Source organism: Leptodactylus fuscus, chromosome 7 (assembly GCF_031893055.1).
Source record: "Leptodactylus fuscus isolate aLepFus1 chromosome 7, aLepFus1.hap2, whole genome shotgun sequence".
Taxonomy (NCBI): domain Eukaryota; kingdom Metazoa; phylum Chordata; class Amphibia; order Anura; family Leptodactylidae; genus Leptodactylus; species Leptodactylus fuscus.
Genome location: NC_134271.1, coordinates 71,912,388 through 71,918,465, shown reverse-complemented (window position 1 = coordinate 71,918,465; position 6,078 = coordinate 71,912,388).

The following is a 6,078-nucleotide window of genomic DNA, read 5'->3' as shown; positions in this document are numbered from 1 at the left end:
CCCCTCAAAGAATTTATTAAGTGGTGTAGTGAGCATTAGTATACCAGAAGTGAATATGTAAGTTGTGCAAAGTATATTGGATATACCAAATCCCATGCTATTTTCCCTCTAGCTCCTATGACACGGACGGGGCCGGCATTCTGAGGGATCAGCACTGGTGTATTCTCTCTCATAAGCTGTAAATCTGGGGTGTCCCCTGATATACGTTCGCACAGCTTATTCATTTCCTTCTTGCTGCTGCCATTTATGCCCTAACGATTTGGCAATTTTTTTTTTTATTTTTTGGGGGGAGGGTTGTCTTCACATTGTACATGCTACAGTTATTTATTTATTTGGGCAATGTGGCCATATGAGGGCTTGTTGTTTGCGATATGAGATGTAATTTTCAATGCCACCATTTTTGGGGTGCTTGTATCTTTGACTACATTCTATTAACTCTTTCTGGATGGAATGTAAAAGAAAACATCAATTCTGGCATTTTTTTTTTATATTTTTTTTTTTTCCCATGCAGCATACAGTAAGTAACATGTTACCGTTATTCTGCGGGTCTGTACGATTACGTCGATACCTCATTTATATTGTTTTCTATGAATGCATTGCTAATTGTGCAGAATCAAATTCAATTTACAGAAAAAAATCTATTTTTGCATCGCCATCTTCTGAAAGGCATAACATTTTTATTTTTCTGTTGACAGAGCTGGTTGAGGGCTTTTTTTTTTCTTTTTTTGCAAGACGACCTTTGCTTTTTATTGGTACCATTTTGGTTTTCATCTAATCATTTGATTACTTTTTATTGAACATTTTGTGAGGCAAAGGTGGTGAAGAATTATTTTGTGCAGTTTTCCACTTTTTTTTTTTTTTAAATGTAGTTCAGCGTGTGGGTTAAATAATGTTAAATAATGGGGGGGGGGATGAGCAGATTGGGATCCTAGTACCGAAAACTCAGCTCCGACCGGGGGCATTAGAGCACAGTGTCAGTCATAACATACGGCTGACACCCACAAAGCAGGGTGTGCACTATGCTTTACCATAGTACTATGGCGATTTATGGGAAGTCCTTCTCAGGAACGCCCTACTATTACGGCAGATAACAGGTAGGGGTTAAGAAATCTTGGCTGGTTTTCTGACCATAGAAAGTTCCTACCTTCATGATCCTATCCATTGGCACCTGATTAAGACAAGACACCATGAAGGTGATTAGAGAAAATCATTATATTTGTAAACATGTTTTAACATTGAATTGTCTCCAGATATGGTTATGTTTTTGGAACCTCTTCAATATGTGTACAATGAATTTAGGAGATTCCTTGTGTTATAAAGATTTTCAGCAACTATATGTATATTTTTTTCATAAACCATTATGTATAAATTTGTTAACTAATCATTTGATTGATTTTTTTTTTATATAAAAGCAAACATGAAATTATGATGCAATTTGTGTTCAGTGAAAAAATTCAGAAATGTGTGTCCCTGCCTGCAACTGAATCCTAACATACTGTGAAAGAGCAGCTACTGGAGCTGCTGCTCTTTTATTCTAAGGAGGGTTTAAAAACAAAAAAAAAACAAAAAAAACAACTGGTCTTTCATTTTAACGAGTGTAGACTACTTACTATACCTAGAGGCTTCGCAGCATCACAGTTAAGTAAAAGAAAGTTGCAGAATAGAAAGATGTTGAACTCAAACAGTGCTATGGGTAGAATTGGGGACAGGAGAAATCTTTACAGTCCATCCTCAGCAGTCTGGTATGACCACTGAACATATGCAATATAAATTATAGTATTGTGCAGATTATCCTTTATTTAGGTATATCACCCAGTGGCAGAGCCTACAGTCATGGCCAAAAGTTTTGAGGATGATACAAATATTAATTTTTACAAAGTCTACTGCTTCAGTTTTTCTAATGGCAATTTGCATATACTCCAGAATGTTAAAGAGTGATCAGCTTAACAGCAATTACTTGCAAAGTCAATATTTGCCTAGAAAATGAACTTTATCCCCCAAAACACATTTCAACATCATTGCTGCCCTGCCTTAAAAGGACCAGCTAACATTTCAGTGATTGCTCCATTAATACAGGTGTGGGTGTTGATGAGGACAGGGCTGGAGATCAATCTGTCATGATTAAGTAAGAATGACACCACTGGACACTTTAAAAAGAGGCTGGAGCTTGGCATCATTGTTTCTCTTCTGTTAACCATGGTTATCTCTAAAGAAACACATGCAGTCATCATTGCACTGCACAAAAATGGCCTAACAGGGAAGAGTATCGCAGCTAGAAAGATTGCACCTCAGTCAACAATCTATCGCATCATCAAGAACTTCAAGGAGAGAGGTTCCATTGTTGGCAAAAAGGCTCTAGGGTGCCCAAGAAAGACCAGCAAGCGCCAGGACCGTCTCTTAAAAGTGTTTCAGCTGCGGGATCGGGCTACCAGCAGTGCAGAGCTTGCTCAGGAATGGCAGCAGGCAGGTGTGAGTGCATCTGCACGCACTGTGAGGCAGAGACTCTTGGAGCAAGGCCTGGTCTCAAGGAGAGCAGCAAAGAAGCCAATTCTCTCCAGAAAAAACATCAGGGACAGAATGATATTCTGCAAAAGGTACAGGGAGTGGACTGCTGAGGACTGGGGTAAAGTCATTTTCTCTGATGAATCCCCTTTTCGATTGTTTGGGACATCTGGAAAACAGCTTATTTGGAGAAGACGAGGTGGGCGCTACCACCAGTCTTGTCTCATGCCAACTGTAAAGCATCCTGAAACCATTCATGTGTGGGGTTGCTTCTCAGCCAAGGGAATCGGCTCTCTCACAGTCTTGCCTAAAAACACAGCCATGAATAAAGAATGGTACCAGAATGTCCTCCAAGATCAACTTCCCAACCGTCCAAGAGCAGTTTAGCGATCAACAATGCCTTTTCCAGCATGATAGAGCACCTTGCCATAAAGCAAAGGTGATAACTAAATGGCTCAGGGAACATAGAGATTTTGGGTCCATGGCCTGGAAACTCCCCAGATCTTAATCCCATTGAGAACTTGTGGTCAATCATCAAGAGACGGGTGGACAAACAAAAACCTACAAATTCTTACAAAATGCAAGCATTGATTGTGCAAGAATGGACTGCTATCAGTCAGGATTTGGTCCAGAAGTTGATTGAGAACATGCCAGGGAGAATTGCAGAGGTCCTGATGAAGAAGGGTCAACACTGCAAATATTAACTTGCTGCATTAACTCATTCTAACTGTCAATATAAGCTTTTGTTACTCATAATATGATTGCAATTATATTTCTGTATGTGATAAAAACATCTGACAAACACACATAAAAACCAGAGGGCGGCAGATCATGTGAAAATATAATATTTGTGTTATTCTCAAAACTTTTGGCCATGACTGTACTTGCGCATGCATAGAAGTTTGACCCCCAGTGCCGGAACAAGACGCGTGAAGAGACCGTTCCAGAAGATAGAGGCCTCGCTGGAGAGTTCTCTTGCAGCATTGGGGATGCCTCCAGTGCTGCGAGAGAACTCATTTGCGTACCAAAGAAAACCGGGATTTCTACCAACCGGCAGTAGGCATCTAAAGGTAGAAGAATAGCCTTTCTTAAGGTTATTCCTACGTGTTAGTCAGAAAAAAAAATTGCATTTTAATGATAGGATCCCTTTAAAGGGGCTCTATCAGCAAAATTTTGCTGTATGAACCCCACATATGCGTGAATAGCCATTAAAAAGGCTATTGAGGCACCACTTCCCTCCAGAGAGCTACTGCGCAGGCTTTAGAACCATTTTTTTTTTTTTTTTTAGCAATGGCAGTTCGCAAGCATACTGTGCATGCCCAGTACGCTCATGAAGTTGTAAGGGGAAATGAGCATCCTGAGCACCGAAGTCTGCGCAGTAGCGCGCCAGAGGGTAGCATTACTACGCAAGCACGGGATTTGAAGCCATCACGCCGGAAGAAGAGGACGCGGAAGAGCCAGGACCAGAGGGCGTCGCTGCAAGAAGAAAGAAGAGGTAGGCGTGTCAGAAGATGACGTCATATCGTGCACGACCACCCACTGTGCATGTTCAGGTATGATTTACATATGTTTTTATAGTTTTATTTTAAAACTGGATGGGGGTTTAAAATAAGATTAGCGGTGCCTGAATAGCCTTTTTAAAGGCTATTTACGCATATGTGGGGCTCATACAGCATAATTTTGCTGATAGAGCCTCTTTAATAAGTTCTAGCTTCTTTCTGTGAAATTCTACACTGATATAAATTTCATCCATTATTAGCATTAGAAATGCTTACAGCTTCTGACTGTATGGGTATAGTACATCAATATGACCCTGTCCCCCAGCTTCTCACACTTATGTGTAGTGTTATAAATGTATTAGGTTCTCATCTTTCACATAACCATCAAGGTCACAATTCTAACTTTATTATTTTCAAAGTAATCCCCAGATGAAACCGGTGTCAGGATTGGTATATTTGGTGCAGTTGTTCTCAATTCTGACCATTTTCAACTAGGGATGTTTCTAAAAATATAAAAGGTAGAATTGCAACCTCATCCTAAAAATGACACCAGAACCCGAGTTCTAAGTTTTAGGCTCCGTTCCCATGCAGTAACGTGCCGCGCATTCAGACACGTATACACGTGTCAGAGTGTGAGTGCTCAAAACAGATCCCATTCACTTCAATGTGTGCCGGCTTACGGGCGCTACACATTGAAATCAATGGGAGGCTTTTTAACCCAATGATTTCAATGTGTAGCGCACGTGAGCCAGCACACATTGAAGTGAATGGGATCTGTTTTGAGCGCTCACACTCTGACACGTGTATACATGTCTTAATGCGCAGCGCGTTACTCCGTGGGAATGGAGCCTTATACTGCCTGACTTGACCTCTCCCCTCCAGTCTCAGCTATCTATTACACGTGTACACAAAGTCTGTAGCAATGAGGATTTCTGCTGCCAATAACTGTGGGAAAAAAAAAAAAAAAAAGTGAGTCAAAGTGGATTTCACAGAAAACCAAAAATCTGGTTGAAGCTAAAGAATCACATTTCACAAACTCTGCTGCAAACTCTCCTGCTGTGGAGAAATGCTGTATTTTACAGTACTAGCAAAGTATACAATACTCTGGCCAATCCCCATCTACACATTGCTGGGGGGGGGGTGTTAATGCAGCATCTCATTTATACCTGCAGAAACGCTTGCAGTTTCTCTGTAGGTTTAATAAGGGAAGACAATTAGTATGTGGAAAAAAAATATTGCATTCTGCTGCTTTCCCCCCCCCCCCCCCTAAATTACTATAAGTACAGCTGTGTTCCACAACATGGGGCCTTATCCTGAAAGTATATTACAAGAATTATTGACACAAATACCACCAGAAAATACAAAGTTGTTTGACCGTTTAGGTTGGATTTAAATAACTAGTCAATAATTTAGCAGTCAAGCTGTTTCTTATGGAACTTTTGTTCTAGACACAGGGAATTAAAGCCTTGATGTCATTTGAGGTTAAGGATTGTCTTATGCATGCTATGCCACACAAGCCATCAAGATTGGCTACTTGCAGCAACCAAGGCGATAAGTCAAGAGACATGTCAAGCTATAGTAGCATGTTTACGTCACTTAAGTTGCTCACAGTACCACAAGGACAGCCTACCACTGCACTATAGGAAGAGAAAAAAAAATTCCTGGGGTCACTTAGGTGAAATGAGCATATTGCTGGTTCCACAACCAAATCAATGTAAGGCCATGCTCTTCATACACCTGAAATGAAGACTAGAGGTATTCAGCTACCATACATTATGACACCCTATACTATAGTCCTGGAAGTAAGACTGTGAATTTCTTTATGAAGGCCTCACTAGGCTGTTACTCACGTGATATGACCAATCTTTATCTACCCACTGCATCTGAGACAAAAGCTTGACTCAATCTTCCATTGCTTTGCACCATGATAGATTTTGATATTTGTGATGTAATAGAACACATGTAACCGGAATTCTGAGAAGTAGCTCAGTGTTGTGCAAACACATTCTGATGGTTTGGGTCAATACTGTTTGCTGCCTTAGGCTTAATCAATGGTGTCCAATTGTACTTGCAGTAT